We start from the raw sequence: 18,130 nt of genomic DNA on the forward strand, positions 1-18,130 counted from the left end.
TTTTTTTTTTTTTTTTTACAATTCCCTGGTGTCTAGTGGGCTTTTTACCCCCCGGGGGGGCAGATTGGGGGCTAATGCCCCCATCTGCCCCCCAGGGGGGGCAAAAAGACTAGAATTCGCAAAATAAACAGTGGGGAGCAAAGGCCCTTGCCCAAGGAGCCCCTCCCCCCTCCCTGGTGTCTAGTGGGTGGATCCCTGCTTGGGGATCCACTGGGGAGGGGTACCATTGGAAAGGGGATATTCTCCCCTTTCCAACGATACCTCTCCCGTCTTTCTACGTGCTCAGGGGGCTGAGATTGCCCCCTGAGCACGTACAAAGTGAAACCTGAAATGAGCCTCTTGGCTCATTTCAGTTTCACTTTCACTGTAATGACGTCGGCGCGACGTGCGTGCCGATCGTCATTACAGTGAAAGGGGGGGGGGGGGGCTCAGGAGCTGGGGAAGCTCTTCCCCAGCTCCCGAGGCTATTTTTGCAGAAAGGGAATCCCTCTGGTGCCCGCACCAGAGGGATTCCCTAGGGTATGCCTCATGACGAGCTGGACTCGTCATGGGCACAGCGCAAGTGTGCTCCATGACGAGTCCAGCTCGTCATGGGCATACAAGGGGTTAAACTTAATTACTTGTGTGCGCTAGCTAACTCACAGGTCACTAGAAACTTCTCGAATAAACAAGAAGGGATTAGTTTCTGACAACCGCATAAACATGACAACTTTGTTTCCCTTACAATCGGAACAATCTCAGAATCGTGGAAACAATAGATAGCAGTTTCACTTAGTCAATCGTGCATGCTTAGTTTCTACAGAGTTACACAGAAATAGATAGACGGGCGTTTAAATAAAAAGGGTTTATTGAACAGTCTTATTTCTCGTGCAAGAGATATGAACTTCTACAATTGTAAGACATAATGCGAAGTATAATACGTACAGCGTTAGCAGTAAGATAAAATAATACTGCAATAGCATGGTTTATAGCTATAACAGATATTCATAAAAAACATACATAAATAACAGAGGCTAAAATGTTAATACTCATCTGATTCTTCTAGCTAGTTCTACCCCAGTGTACCTAACCTAAGTGTAGTACAAAGTATGAAGTAGGTGCTGTTTGTCTATAGTCTAGTTTAGCTATAGTTGCCAAGATTTGCCAAAAGTCCCTCTAGGTTCTAGTCCACTCCATACCTTAGAATGAGTGAGGTTGGAATCTCTTTCCGAGTCTCGATCTTCAAAACACCCCGCAAGGGGAGTCAGAAACACTGGAGCTGGATTCTCTGCGAGGAGGATGACAGCGTGTGGTCAGTGCGTCAGGCGGGGACTTGACTTCTTTCCGAACTTGATGTGGCGAGCCACGTCGTGCAAGTAGGCATCCAAACCATGGTTTGCCATGGTAAGTGAAGGTATATTTACACCTTGAAGGTGTTTAGGAATGCCAGTATTGACGTAAAGGTCGGGCAGAAGAACATCATGAATGAACCCCTAAGGAATAGATGTTCATGCATAATAAATGAGTTCTTGGAGAAATCAATATCCAAGCAAGGGGAAGTCCTAAAGGCTTAAGAGTCTGGTTTTCCAACAACTCGTTGTGACATAAATGTACGGATGTAGGTGGCGATGCCTGTATTTGGTTAGCATGGATAATGCCTAAATAAGGGTAGCATGTCTATGCCTAAATATGGGCAATGTGAATTGTGCCTATATAAGGATGTAAATCGGGAAACCTATATACCGTATCTAAATTGACACACAACAGAATCTGCACGTATTTTTATTTTCAATTTTGCCATAGATTCGCGGATGTCATGAGTGATTTCACTGACCATGTCATGAGTGATGTAATATGTGAGGCCATAAGCAGTGCATTGTGGGGGCGTAGGTTATAGATCAGGTAACTATAACTGCTGAATTTCACTGGTTTTGTATGAGCGAAATCTGAGTCTAACTTTAACGTCCTAGTAACCTTTGTTTTTTTCATTGAATATATAAAAAAACAAAGGTTAAAGTAACTTTATACTTAAGTGAATATGTTAAAGTTTTGAACTAAAAAAACTGAGAGATTCACAACTTACTGTTAGCAGAGCTAATATTACTTGTGCTTCTGTCATGCACTGCTTATGACCTGCCATATTACCTCATTTGGGACATGTTCTACGACATCAGTGATGATATCTCAAATGATGTTGAGGGCTGTTGAGGGAGCCACATAGGCGCCGCAGCCAACGCTAACTCCCCGTGTGCTGTGGGAGCCGGCATTGCCCCCACCTGCTGAGAGCAGCTATTTATGCTAATTCCTCTGGGCGTGAGCAGTCTGTTGATTTGTTTCCGGGCAGGGAAACAGATCACAAGTCTGCTTCCAGTTGACAGGAGCATTTTTACACCTCCTGGCTGCTGGGAGCAGACTTTGTGTTAGCTCCCATTTGGTAGGAGTTTTGAAAAAGCTCCCGCCAGGCAGGAGCAGGCATAAGTTTCCCTGCCCACGTCGGTGCTGGCAGGGAAACTACTGTAAACCGGGGGTAAGCTCCCCAGGACATAGCATGTGAGCCGGCCCCGGGGATGGGTTCCCAGGGTGGCTACGTGGCCCCTTCTCATTAAAAAAAATTAATTGTCCCCAGGAGATTGAATCCCCGGGGCCTTTGATGGCTTTGGAGGGGGGCCATGAGGCCTCTTCTTCCCCCTTTTGCATGTTTCAGCCCCATAGTTTGGCTCCCCAAGGCCTATAATGGCTCACGGAGGGGGGCCTGTGGCCCCTCTTACCTTTAAATAAAGAAAGAGACCCAAGGGAATGGGGTCCCCGGGGCCTTTGAACTCTCCGGGATCAGGGAGCTTGGCCTCCTCCCCCTTTATGGACATTTTGGCACCTAGGGATGGGCTCCCCAGGATATATAATGGCTTGGGAAGGGGGCAACTTGGCCCCCTCCCCTTATGGAATGTGGCCTTGGAGATTGGCTCCTCGGGGTATATAATGGCTCTGGGAGAAGAGGCTGCGGGAATCCCTTGGGATTGCAGCAAAACTTGCAGCTTTCTTGTGTATGGTGGCCCCAGTTTTCTTTCTAAAAATTTAGTACAGGGTACTTTCTCATGCAGTAGTCTGACTCCAGCAGGAGTGAACAGCCACAGAAAAATAAAGCTCCGTGGGCCAATCAGAATCTTTCTGAATGGCCCAGGCAGCCTTATTCTTGAGCCTCTCACAGACCCAAATGTCCAGATATACAGATATTTTTGACACTTAATTTCTAAAAATCTGCTGAATGTATTTATACCAAATTACAAGAAGTACATTCTGCTGACCAATATCTAACTTCCTGAAAAAGTTGTAATTCCAGCAGTTCTTGCTGGAACTTTGTCTAAAGAAGTCAATGGAAAATGCATGGGGATTTTGTGTTTTGGGACCCCCCTTTTTTGTTGACCCTTACTTGACAAATCATCCTGAAAATTTCCTTGCATAAACTAGTCGAGAAGTAGCACATTATTGGAGTGTTTCATGGAGATTCGTCAAACGGGGCCAAAGTTATTAGCAACACAACAAACACTTTTATTATGGGACAGCTGACCTAACTATAACTATAGCGATTTTCGCTACTCCAAGACCAGACAGAACTAACGGTGGATCAGCAGGAAGAAGCGCAGGGAGATTCCCCACAGCTCAGCCAAGGTGTTGTAAGTACGAGCAGCCAGAACGAGGTCCTCGGGTAGAGGGGGGAGGTTTCCAGAGTATAGCATCCAACCGAAGAGAGTAACACCTGTAAGATCATTGCTGAACTAAGGGATGAAGTTAATTCGTTGAATTCACTCATTTTAGTGCTCTCAAATAAAGTGAAGCTTCTTGTAACAAATGAGCATTTGAGAGCAAACCCAAGTGACCTGCCCACTAGTCCTTTATTAAAGCATGCTCCAGCAATAGATAGTAACTCCTCTGTAAGGACTATAAGTAATCCAGTTCCCCTAATGTCCATCCAAACATGTCGCCCATTAGAATATAGAAATACAAGTTCTCCCAGATTAATGCGGGCGGTGAATAGAGGCCCCCGTACCCCGAGGCAGATCCAGGATCATGGCCCCACTAAGAGTTCTAAGAGTATTTTTATGATTAATGTGCCTAAAGTCCAAGTTTTTAAACTTGATAGGCCTGAATTGCCCCTGATTTTATTGAGTGCGTGAAGCTTATTTAACATTCTAACTTTTTACTTTGTGGGAATCTGCTGGGGGAAATTTGCACTCTGTTCGTGTGGTGGATTTTACCTACTTCCTGCTTTGCCGGCCAGCCATCTAGAGGCGCCATTTTGGGCAGTGCGCTCTCAAGTCTTTTTTGGCTGCCGGCCTATAAATATGTGCGAGGGGCGGACGCGCAGCGGACGAGCGCAGCGGGTGCGCTGCTGCGCGCCTAAGGCAAGCCCGTCTGCGCCCGGCAGCGTCCCGGCAGAGGCCAGGGCCAGATACTCTGCCCGTCGGCCCGGGGGCGCCCAGTCTGCGCTGACTTACGGTAGGGATGAATTATTAACTTTGAATTTGACTTCAGATCCCTCCCACCCTCAGTTTGACCTGTTGGTATCCCAGGAGCACGCTTGTGCTGCCTGTGGTTTCTGTCTTCCTGCCACTCCTCCAGCTGCCTCACCCGCGTTAGGCCTTTGGCCTAAGCATGTTACCTCACCGACCATTTCTGCCGCTCTAATTAATGTGCGCTCCCTCAAAAAACATCATCATGATGTCTTTGAGCTTCTCACCGATCGCCCAGTCGACCTTCTGTTCCTTACGGAAACATGGCTTGACGCTGACTCTGACCCTTTTGTTACTCTGGCCATTCCTTTGGGTTACAAAGTTGCTAGGGCTGATCGTTCAGAGGGGAGGGGCGGTGGTGTGGCGGTCATATTCAGAGAGAAGTGGGATTTTATTAGGGGCGAGACTCATGCTTGGGGGGCAGGAGAAGCATTGGACTTTAGTATCAGGTTCTCCCCCAATTCTCTGCTGGGTGGGACTCTGATCTATCGCCCCCCTGGTTCTGCCCGCGCCGCTTTGCAGTCTTGGAGCGATGAGCTGATTTCCAGGGCTCTTCGCATCTCGCAGTTCTTGTTCCTGGGAGACTTGAATATTCACCTAGATCAAGGGGCGTGTAATGATGCCATTGCCCTAAAAGAGATGTTTCAGCTTGCCCAACTGTCGCAATGGGTTGTCCACCCAACGCATCAGGGTGGTCATATCCTTGATCCTATCTGTTCTAATTTTAATATTTCAGTGGAGGACCCTCTTCCCCTTGTGTGGTCAGACCATTTTATTACCTTTTTCTCCTGGAAGGTAGGTCCGCTCTGTGGGGCGGATTCTATCTCTCGGAAAGCAGCCTTTAAAAAGGTGGATCCCGCCACCCTGGCCGGGGCCTTGGCGGCCTCTAGGCCGACCCTTACCGGTGATCTTGAGGGGAGTCTCGCGGGCTTCACTAACTGGTTAGATAAGCCTATGACCTTGCTGGCTACTCCCACCTCCTCTAGCTCCTCGAGAGTTTCGCCGTCGAAGCCCTTGTTTTCTGCTGATCTGCGCTTACTTAAACAGGATCGTAAAAAGCTTGAACGGATTTGGCGTCGCCGTGGTTACTGTCCTCTGGCTAAGGTTGCTTTGAGGGGAAGTCAAAAAATCTATTATTCAGCCATTTTCCAGGCTAAAAAGCAATATTTTACCGACCGCATTGAGCAGGCTTGTAACAATACTAAGGAGATTTTCCATATAGTTCAGAGTTTTACGTCTCCTGCCGCTCTAAACTGTACTGGCCCGGCCACGGTTGGCTGGTGCAACACCCTTTCTAGCTTCTTCCTGGACAAAATCTGTTTGATTCAGCAGACTCTTTCTGCGTGTGCGGTCCCTCTAGCAGATGATGGGTTGATTGTGCCTCCACAGGGTGCTTTGAAACACACCTTGTTAGCCTTCTCCCCTGTTGACTCAGCTAGTTCTCTGAAAATACTTAAGGGCCTTAAGTCAGGTTCTCCCTCAGATCCCTGCTCAGCTAGATTGCTGGCAGCAGTAGCGGAGACTATTAATCCTGAGGTCAACGCTATTATCAATTCCTCCCTTTGGGAGGCCTGGGTTCCGCCGGAGTGGAAACAGGCCAAAATTCTTCCTCTATTGAAGAAACCGTCCCTTGACCCCTCGCTTCCCGGCAATTATCGCCCAATCTCCCTTCTCCCTAGCCTAGCCAAGGTTTGTGAGAAGGCAGTGACCAGACAACTCATGGAATTTGTGGAAAAATCTGATGCTTTGCATCCAGCTCAGTCTGGGTTTCGGGCATCTTATAGCACGGAGACAGCGTTAGTTGAGATCTCTGAAGCAATTTGTGACTGCTTAGATGATGGTGGCAGAGCAGCTTTGGTTATGCTTGATTTGTCAGCGGCTTTTGACACGGTGCCGCACTCAAAGCTGCTTACCCGCCTCTCTGAGATTGGGGTCTCTGGATTGGCCTTGGCCTGGCTTAGGTCTTTTCTGGAGGGTCAAGCCCAACAGGTTTGGCTGCCACCGGCAGCCTCGTTCCTGCAGGAGGTCTCTACAGGTGTTCCCCAGGGCTCTTCCCTTAGCCCCCTTCTCTTTAACATCTATGTCACCCCTCTGGTCTTTTTGGCCGAGGAGTTGGGGGCCAAGGTGATAGCCTATGCTGATGACACCCAGCTACTTTTTACATGGGGCAAGGGGGATGATTCCATTTTGCCTGAGCAGAAGTGTTTGTCTTCAGTATTTGGGTGGCTTGCCAGAGCCCAACTCAAATGCAATGAAGACAAATCGGAGATCCTTCTTTACGGCAACTTCCCCTTGGATTTCAGAAGTTGGATCTGGCCTCCTGATTTCCCCCCTCCGTCTTCTAATGGGAGCGCCGCTAAAAACCTAGGAGTATGGTTTGAGGATAATCTTTCATTCTCTGTCCAGGTGAATAAGATCTCAGGTTGTTGTTTTGGCCTTCTCAAGGTTCTTAGAAGTTTACTCCCCCTTCTCCCAAGGTCTGCCAAGGAAACGGTCATTCGGGCGCTGGTTTTGTCTCGCTTGGACTATGCCAATTCCCTGTATGTCGGCCTACCCAGCTACTCCATGAATAAACTACAAGTGATCCAGAATGCGGCCGCAAGGCTGCTTCTTGGAATCGCCAGAAGAAGTAGTGTACGTGTTCATCTTCGCGCCCTGCATTGGCTACCCATGGTGGAGAGGGTCAAATTTAAAGCCTTGGTCATTGCCCACAGGGCCCTTCACAATCTGGGTCCTATTTATCTGCAGAGGCGGTTCTCCATTTATGTTCCAACTAGAGTACTGCGCTCGTCAGCTCTTTTGTTGGCCACGGTGCCGCGTTTCTCCCGGTCCAAGGTGGGGGGCAGCTCGCTCGCGATTAAAGCCTCCCTGGCCTGGAATGCTCTTCCATTTTTCCTGCGTAACACTCAGGACCAGCTCTGTTTTAAGAGACTTCTTAAAACTCATCTGATCCCATAGTCATCTATTTTTGTTATCTCTTCTCTTGGCTTCGCGCTGGGACGCTCTTTGGAGTAACTATTGCGCGTTATAAAAAATATCTAACATAACATAACATCGGTAGGCAGACAAGAGGACAACCATTAATTACTCAACAAATCAATCCATTGGATCCGTAAAATAAGGGGGTGTAGGTCCATTATTAGGGACGATATTATCTGGGCAAAAAGAATTTCATACAATGCCTCCCTTACAGATTCCATCGAACTCCACCTAAGAGATGAAAACCTAGTCCACAATTTAATTGCTCTAGAGGCAAGAACCTGCTCCCCGACAACCACTAATATCGAATTGAAATATAGCCCCTGCGTCTCAGCACAGCCACAAGTACACAGAAGAGTTAGTGCCTTGATGGGGTCTGATTCATCCTTATCTCAGAACGATTGACTGAGGTGTTACAATATTATACCCTGTAAGTCCCCCAGCTGCTATGATAAAAACACCAATCGGGCCTCGAAGATACACCAACTTGGAGCACCTTCATCTGCCTTGCTGACTACAATGCCGCCTCCTTACTTTGAGCCCCTTGATTCATCGCATTCTATTGTTGGAACTCAAATAATGGCAAGGCCAGACCAGCAAATCATTCCCCGAGTTCCACAGATGTGCAATGTATCAGAGAGATGTCCTCAAACCATCACTCAAGGGCCAGAAGAAATTAATTCAACATTCCGTGTAATGACGTGGAATGTGGCTGGAATAAGATCTAAAATGGCACTCCCACACTGGATTGCATATATTGAACAATTTGATGTCTGCATTTTACAAGAAACCTTGGCGACCACACCGGTTTACATTCCTGGGTATGTTACTTTGTGTCGACCGGCTGTTACTGGTAGACCAGGAAGACCAGCGGGGGGGCTATTGACCTGGATTAGGATGGATCTGCTATGCACAGAGAGATTAAAACCAATAGTCCCAACATACATGCAACTAGCCTCAGATGTGGAAATGGTAGGATGATGGACATATTCAATGTCTACGCTTGTGGGACCAAGGCAGGTACATGTTCGCCAACCCTCCAAGCGTTAGAAAACACTTGTGATGAGAGGGAGTCATCACTACCCCTGATAGTTGCAGGAAATTGTATTTGTATGTACGAACCATTATGCACAATAGATGTATCCAAAAGTGACCAGGTAGAGGCATATTGGCATGTCCCCCCCCCCTCGTTTTACCACCAATCAGAAAATGGACTCAAACTGACCTGCATGTTCAGGCCATAACTCTTGGTTACGGGCTTAGGGAAGCAAATGGTCGTACTAACTCTGATAAGATGGGAGCCAATACTTTTAATAGGACATTTAATATGAGTCGAATTGATTATGTTTTGAAAGATATTAGGTTGTGGCCAGAAGTACTGGATATGGAGGTTGGGGAAACAATTGATAGCGATCATAACCCGCTCGGGCTTTCCATGACCTCAACCCAGCGTAAATCCAATGATACTTAAGAATTAATGCTCTCGTCTAAGGATCTATATCCCACGAAGGACAATAGACGATTAAAGTGGGCGTGGGTAGCGATGGACACCATTAAGACTAAAGCTATGAATCAAACCCTTCAAGAATGCATCAAAATGCTTCATAATAGAGTTGAACAGCAAGATGAGCTTAAAACTCGTCCTTTTTCATACATTTTACCTTCCCGAGATTTCATCGCAAGAAGACATTAGTCAACTCACAGCACTCCTGGTTTAACCAAAAATGCAAGGAAGCACGGTCATATCTGGCAGCTGAGATTAAAGCCAAGAGTCCTATCAATATAAGATCAGCTAGAAGATTATGTAAGAAAACTCAGTGGGAAGCAAAAAAGGAGTGGGTGGAGGATCGTTGGTTGCAGATCAATGCCACTTGTAAACAGAAAGATCAAAAGCAATTTCGGCGACTTGTGACTAGGTGAGAAGCTGAAAGACCTAGATCACCCACTAACAATATCACAGAGGCAGCCTGGTTTGACCACTTTTTCTGTATTTATTCTGGACCAGGTGCGACCATCACTGGAGGCTCTTCCCTAGAGTTAACCAATTACAGCCCAATGTTGATTTCTTTTCTGTAGCCGATATTACGGAAAGTATTAACTAATACCTGGAGACGTCTTTCTAGCTGATATTCCCAACTGGTCTAACTATATGTAGTTACTAGCAAATGGTATAGCTGCCGGGGCCCCTATTCCTCTTTCGTGGCAAGGAGCGGAGATCATCCCAGTTTACAAGAAGGGGGACCGATCGCTGCCTTCGAATTACAGGACGCTAAGCTTAATAGATGGGGTGCAGAAAGTTTCCTCCCGTGCCCTGCTTACCAAAATCACAGATTGGATAAAGGAGAACAACATACTATCCTTCCAAGCAGGGTTTAGGAGAAAAATGAGTACTATCGACCAAGTTTTTCGCTTCACACTATTGCCCTGGAAGTCTGAGATATCAGAGCAGGGCAATCTTTACAATGCTTTCATTGATCTGAAGTCAGCTTTTGATCTTATCCCTAGGGCCATACTTCGGCAAGTCCTACAAGATCTGGGGCTCCCTCATAACATTCTGGCACTTCTAATACGAATCCACTAAGGAAATTAGGCTAAAGTACGATGAGGAGATCAAATGCAACTGACGGACCCAATAAAGGTCGTTAGAGGGGTGAAGAAGGGCTGAGTTCTAGCCCCCACCTTATTTTCGTTTTTTGTAAATGGGGGGGTGAAACACCTAGCGGAAGTCCATACAGATGCTCCCTCATTGGGGAGAGTAAAAATAACTGCCTTGCTGTTTGCGGATGATACGCTACCAGTCTCTAAAAACCCCAGTGGCCTTCAACTGCTACTTGATCGCTTCATGTCTTTCTGGGAAATGAGAGGATTAGAAGTCAACACCTCCAAGACAAAACTCCTGCTAATGAATCCCCACAAATCTTTTAAAGGGAAATTATCATTGGGGGGGATTCCACTGGAAAGGGTGGATTCCATTGTATATCTCGGTGTAACTCTCACAGAGAAAATCGCATGGAAATAACATATTTCAATGCGAATCCTACAGCAGAGGAAGACTTCTGGGGCCCTAATTCTAGAACATAGGAAATCACAAACCAGACTGATTGCAGCCCCGCTACAGAAATATGACCAGAAGGTGGTTGGCTTGGCCCTGTACAGGGCTGAAATCTGGGGTTTTGGCAATCTGGAGGGCCTGCTTCTTACTGAAAATACATTTTTAAGATCACTCTGCTCCCTTCCCCAGAGTACCCCGCTCGCCCCTTTAAGGTTAGACTTGGGTAGAACTACAATAGTGGTTTAGGTGAGGCTTAGCCCGCTTCTCTTTTGGCTCCGCATTAAAAAAACACCTGAGCTTATCCACTATGCGATTGCTACTGAGGAGGTTCTTAAGCTGGATTGTTTAAAAAAAATTGGCTGGTTCCGTGACATTAGAACATTGCTCTTCGAATTAGGTCTGGGAAACCTTTGGGAAAAAACAGATACCAACTTATTGCCCAGTAGAGAATGGGTTAAGTCTTATTACTGGAAAAGGGTGGCAGAGAGAACTGTTAAACATGCAATAGGAGGTTGCCTCACAATAGCATTTATAGAGTTTAAGGTGCTGAGTGTGTATGAACCTTATCTGGATTTCATCACTGTCCCCCATGAGAGGAAGTTATTTATCCAATTTAGATTTGGATGTCTCCCCTTGAACTCTTTTACTGCGTCATGGAACAGGGGCTCTTCATCCACTCTTTGCCACTGTCCATGCTGCTTTTGAGACAGAGGAGGTGACCAAGCATATTCTTTTTGCATGCCCTCTCTATAAAAACCCAAGATCTAAATGGTTAGCCCCTGCCTGTAGACAACTGGGAACCCGTAGTCACTTAGAGGCTCTACGTATCCTCAGAACAGATTCAAGGACACCAATAGTATGTGCAGTGGCTAAATTCCTGGGGAGAATGTGGTTTATCAGGAGGCAGATGCAAAAAATGAACTAAGTGCACTCTCAGATCAAACATCAATCCTCATTTAGTATTTAGTCCACATCCGATATCTGTTGCACATATTAATACATGACTCATGCCTAAATTACTGAGAACTTGTGCAATATTGTATTCTTGCACGTTAGGCACTAGCACTTTATGTATATCTATGGCTCCATCTTTTGTCTTTTTTTTTTCTATCCTGTACAAAAACTGTTTCCCCTTCAGTGATGTATATGAACTGTTGTTTCAGGAATTCTTTTATCTGTTTTTAGCTTTTTTACCTTGTTGAAGTTGTCATTTTTAACCTGCTTCTCACTTTTTAATGGTTTGGTTTTACTATGTTTTGCTTTTGTATAAATAATGTCATCCATCTTGGCCCACAATACCTAACATGGAAATCTTTGTCTTATCTAATATACTGTATTGTACGCCTATGCACTTTGATGGTCGTAATGACCGAATAAAGTTTGATGATGATGAGGATAACTATACCGCATTTGGTTATATATATATATATATATATATATGTTTGGGTTTACATACGTATATATATTTATCTATTGAAATTCTTAACATTTACTTCTTTAAACTTATGGCAACCATAAAGCTCTTTCTGATACACAAGTGTCAGGACAAGCTTCACGGAAAATCTATATTTTCGGATGGTATTAGTGTCACCAATAATTTGTTCTATATTTTGGTATCTACCATTGTAAGTATAGGAGCAGGATATTGTGGTAAACAATATTTTTAGCACAGTATTTTTGTCAGAGATATGTTTACAGCGATATTGTGTCAGTGATGCTTCTGTATTAAGACAATCTCCATATATCGCAACTTCGACCCTCAACCAGACCCCCATCACCATCACAACTCAACTTTCCATCCTGGCTGAAGACCAAATCCTGACTTTGTGGCCTACAACCCTGATCAAAATTGCTGCTACAATAAAGTTACCCTCCATGGGGGCATATGACCCTTGACCCCATTATACCTTCAGTGAAGGACTCCTGTATTTGTATTTATGAAGCGCAACATTCATCCCAAGGGACATAACAGCGTTAGGAAAGCATTATTCCTGTATGGCAGTGAAGAATATCCTAACAGTTTTGAGGCCTGGGATTTCAGTCAAAAGGTGATGCATGGTTTTGGTTATGTTTTAGGGAACAGCCATCTGTTTAATTTCTTCCTGAAGGACAAATATGTGTCCGATAGGGGAAGCTCTAAGGGTACCTCATTCCAAGGGACGGCCGCCAGATTGGAAAAAAAACGCCCTCCGGATCTAACGTTTTTGATCCGTTTAGTCTTGGCCATGGCCTAATGGTGGGATCTCAGATTGCGTGTGGGCATATAAAATAATTCAATTTTATCTCTTAGGATTCGAGGACCCGTTTTATGTAGTGCTCAGTAAGCATAGCACAGAGTTTGAACTCAGCTCTTTGGCGAATGGGCAGCCAGTGTAATTCTTTCAGATCCCGTTTTGAAAGTCCTCTGTGTTCCCACAGTTAGGATGCAGCCCCACCTCCAGCGCAGCTTCCGGGAGCTTCGGGTTGCGCTGAGGCTTAGTTGTGGTTTCGCACCCTCCCGCCCGCCTAATAAGCCAAGATTCAGGTAAGCACAAATCAGATTCTACTTACTTTAAATTTATTGAATTCGAACCGTGCAAATAAGTGCAAGTTAACTCTTTCCATTTAGTTTAAAATTGAGTTTAAAACAATTACCGTTGAAAATCAAAAGTGAAACATTTTTTAGAAGTGGAAAATTTTTTAAATCAATGGTGCGGGCAACGCAAGTGCTGTCCTAAAGCTTCGGGGAAATGCAAAGCAGATTTAGGGGCAGATTTACAAGCCCCTTGCGCCACTTTTGCGTCACTTTTTGACTGAAAAGTGGCGAAAGGGGCTTGTAAATCTGCCCCTTAGAGTGTAACTGAGTCAACAATACAATAAGAATAAGCAATCCTACCACTTAGTGATGCAGTAACACCCATCTTCAACACCTCAATGGAATCAGGAACATTCTGGGACACCTGGAAACATGCCACCATCACGCCTCACTCAAGAAACCATCCTCTGACACTGCCGCGCTTTCCAAATACAGATCCATCTCCCTCCTAACTTACATAGCAAAGGTCTTAGAGCAATGAAACAGCTGACGCCTCACTGACCACCTAAGCTACTTCCAGCTCCTCAAAAATATGCAGTCCGGATTCAGGCCCAACCTCAGTACAGAACGAGGACTCATTGCCACCACTGCTGACATCCGCATGATTTTTGAAAGATGAGACATGGCAGCCTTCATTCTACAAACAAACAGAAAAGTTCAAAGCAGGTGGGAAATTTAAAGGCCACACAGAATTTAATCCCCAATAATTACACTCATAACTGTACCAAATACTTGGGTCTATTCCGAAAGATAGCGTAAGTGTGCGGCGAACCACTACTGAATGATGACTGAAGAAATCAACACAGAACCAATGGCTGAAACCCACAGAAATAACTGTGGGCACTTCCCTTTGCAGGAAGAAATCCCTCACTCACCAGAGGTGACATGCGTCATCATATGGGATTCTCCTCTCAAAGGAAACCCCTAGTTCTTTTGAGGGCTACAACCCCCTCTTAGAGAGGGGGTTGTAGCCTTCAAAGAAACTAGCGGTTTCCTCAAAAGGGAAAATCAGAATGCAGCACACATAGAAAGAGGAAAACAAGAGGAGAAGTAAAGGTATTTGTGATCATTACGCCTCACCTGGGGATGTGTAGCATTTTGACGCATTCCCAGGTCTACCAGCAGCCGTGGCCCGTGTAGGTTAGGGCGGTGGAGCTATGGCGCCGGCTTGGGGGGAGGGGGACATTTTGATGGGATATAAAGAGGGAAAATTAAATAAATAATTTTCCCTCATCATCGTCCAACAAAATCACCCCCTCCCCCTCCCCCCGTTGGCCCCACCGCCCTAACCTGCACAGGCCGCGGCTGTCTACCAGTAATTGTCAATCTGGGATTGTACCATAATCCATGGTTGGATGCGTGGGAACACCCACGTTTAACTCATGGAGTACCTCCCTGGGACAGAGTAACACAATGCAGCGAATTGTGCTGCATTTCGTTACTCTAGATTTATCAAGCCACTAAGGGCCACCAAGGTGGCCTTGCATGGCTTGATAAATCCAACTTTAGTATTGCGTCCCCGCTGCACCCTGTTGCGTGGCGCATGGGCAGGCGCAGCACAATGATAAACATGCCCCATAGTTTCTTAACTTCTTCATTGACTATATGATGTATGGTGAATAAAACAGTGTGATCTATAGAGGATCAACATGCTATAATCCTCCTCACTGTGTGATCCTCAGTGAGCAGCACCTTGTACTTCTTAGAGCTCTGCCGTGAAAATAATTGAAATTAAGAAAAAAGGATATCCTCAATTTCGCCACCATTTTTGTCTGGTCATCTCTTAAATATCAAACAATAAATAAAGTACTAATTCAAAAATTAGGAATAATATAAGTTCCTGGGTTAGAATTTATCTGAGGCATGTGATGGAAACAATACCAGCAAAACAAAAGGAAGTGGGAAACCGACCTTCAGAAAAACATGGGGTCAGAAGCACTGTGGCAAAGCACATAAGTTAGCATTTAAAGAAGGATACAGACGTGTGGTTCACGACAGGGTAGCAGCAGTTCCATCCTGACTGTCTTCCAAGCCCTTCATTAGGGGTGGCACTTTTTGAGTTAGCTTTCGGAGTACTAGGAGGCTGGCTCACCTCTACAGCTTTGGCTCCTTCAGCATCTGAGGACAGACTGGTATCAATGCCAATGGTTTCTAGTAGGCAAGTGAGGTTGGGGAAGTTTGCCCACTATGGACTCTACCTTCATTTCTCCCAACTTAGGCAGGAGTGTGAAGTGTTTGTAAGTCTGTCCACTGCACTTAGGATGGGTTAGTGCACATCTATAGTCACAGTCTCAGTGCCACAAAAGCTGAAAACCACAGCTCTGCTGTCAATTTTCTAAGACAGCCTGCCAAAAGCCTGTGTCACCCCTGACAGTGATGGGAGGATGTCAGACTCTCCGTGTTTTCAGGCACACAGCTTGTCCATGAAGAGGAAACGTTCCCTGTGCATCTGCAAGAGAGAAGAGGCCTTAGACTTTGGGATCCTTACGGGGAAGAGCCACCAAGTCAATCAACTCTCAATCCAATGGCATCCAAAGTGGAAGTCACCTCCATCTGGAAGGTATTTATGGCAGCACAGACCCCAGGAGGGAGATCCTTGCCCAGTCTATGATGAAGTAATAATGATCATGGAAGAGATACATCAATGGAACTTAAATGCTGCAGCAAATCAGTAGCAAAGTGACTCATGCAGTCAAACCTAGTCATCACTCACATGGAGAAGGGGCTGCATGTGCTGATAGTAAACCACATGATGGTTCTCTGATTCCAGCTGTAAGAAAGGAAAAGATATTCCTTCCCGCTTCAACGGCCTGGTCTCTGAGATCAGAGAGTGAAGGGGGCAGAGATCCTCCCACTTGCCAAGACTGATGGTGGTAGGATTCAGGAATACAGAAATAGTCCACCAAAGGCCTGGATGGGAAGGGGGGGTCACACCTCACTCCTTGGCAGGATGGCTAGTGAAGTATCACATCAAGGAGGTAAAATTGAAAGATTTCACTGCATCTGCTATGCATCCAGGCTTACCCCCCCAAAGGAAGGAACAGCCATCCCCCTGCTCAGGCACATTTGCCCCCAGGCAGGTGGCAAGATTATGTAGTGAAGAAGTGCACACCCCCAGAACGCTAGCCACATCTTTTGGGTGGGCTACCTGGTCTCTTCTGCAGAGGAAATCTTCTGCCATTTTTAAAAGAGGTAGAATAGAGGGTACTGGGTAGAAAAGGTTGACACACATCCTTGGATGTGGTCATCTCAGGGTCAGCTTAGCTGTTGAGGTTAGCACCGCATTTAGCACGTGCATCCATACCCATAATGCCCCTATATCTAGGATTTAAGGGTTACCCCTGACACCAGAACCTCAGTTCTGATCTGACTTGTAAGAGGACAAAGAAGAGACCCACATTCTGCAACAAAAGGATCTGCACAAAGCAAAGGCGTGATACTCTGCACCTGTGGCAACCTTCCTGGAACTGCATGACAGCGACTCGTCCCAGATCAAAGCACCATTCCCCTATACAGATGGACCCCTTTGCTTACATAAGGCAACTCCAGACTCCCATGGACTAATGGCACTAGTCCCCTGGACACCAAAGGGAAAACCAGCGCACCGAAACCAAAGAATCACTGGCCATCGGACCCTCCAAAGGATCGCCAAAAAGTAGTTGATCTAGGGCATGTGGGAAATGTAGTTCTGACCTCCACCAAGTTTCAGACGGCTATTGTACACCCTCAGACCTCCGGAAGTCAAGACAACTTTCTGCTGAGCTTGCTCAAGGCTTGGGAGTCACCATTCCGGAAACCACCTCCTTTACTAGATGTTGCATGGCAAGGGAACCCCACCAAATCTTCATCTGACATCAGCAGTGGCATTGCTTTTTGAACCCGGATCTCCACTAGCACCATGTAAACTATAAAACCAGCTCACTCATGGCACCCACTTCAGCACCTTGGACAGACAGGACAACTCTGCAGCCAGGCTTCTCGAGCCAGGTAAAATTTAACTGACTGTTGTGACTTGGACCTGATGCATCACCTTACCCTCCTTGGGTTCCATGCAACTCGACCTGCAAATGACCGATTGTCACTAGTGGTTTTTACCATTAAATCAGTGATAAAGTTTTGTTTTACTATTTTAGATTTGCTTCAGAAATCTATAATTTCAGTTATACTTAACTGATTGACTTTGTCTTGGTGTCTAAAATTATGTACAAATGCATTTACACTATGCTGTTTTGGGTTTCAATTTATAATAACTGATTAAACCCCCACCTAAAGAGAAAAACTGGGCTAACATTATTGTGCTTCAGTTTTGATGTTTAGGGATGTCACTAAACTATTCTTTTTTCTTCCTTTTGCTTTTTTCAGTTTTGTGATCTTCTGTCTAATGAAGCAGCGTTTAGAAGCATGTTTTTGGTCTTACTTTTTTTTTTAATAAACTGTAGAGAATCAGGAAATATCAAAATCATATTTGATATTTTGGCTGCATTTGTTTCTTTCACTTGATAGGTAAAATGGTTGGTTTCATAAGGATCTTTCCCAATATGTACCATCACATTTACCCACAGACAGAATGGGTGAAACGCTTTGATACATAAGCCCCCTTTTTTAGCGAGTCAGTATTGAGAGTCGGTGACTTCCCAAACACCCCAGGCTTTGAACATTCAATGCAAGATGCACTGACAGGTATATGTGAAAAGAGTGCTGTCACCAAGCATCTGGGCTAGTGTTGAAAACATGATACTAGATTTTTGGAAAACATGGAATGCACTGTCTCTTGGAATACTGCTGTAAAAGGTTCTTACAAAGTTCAATAAAGATTAGAGTGATAGTTTTTTTATTTGCAGTGATTCAGCTAAGTATATGAAAAAGCTGTGTGAGGACCTGACAAAATCGATACCTGAGCTGAAGTGCTTCCCTGTAAGAGATTCTTGCCACTTGCTAGATGGTTTGCTGAAAGCATCTATACAATCTTCAGAGTCAATGAAGAATGCTATTGACTTTGTAGCTGATTCTGGTGCACATTTTCGTTATGCACAGGAA

The sequence above is a fragment of the Triturus cristatus genome, chromosome 5_1 (genome assembly GCF_964204655.1).
Source record: "Triturus cristatus chromosome 5_1, aTriCri1.1, whole genome shotgun sequence".
NCBI classification, from domain to species: Eukaryota; Metazoa; Chordata; class Amphibia; order Caudata; family Salamandridae; genus Triturus; species Triturus cristatus.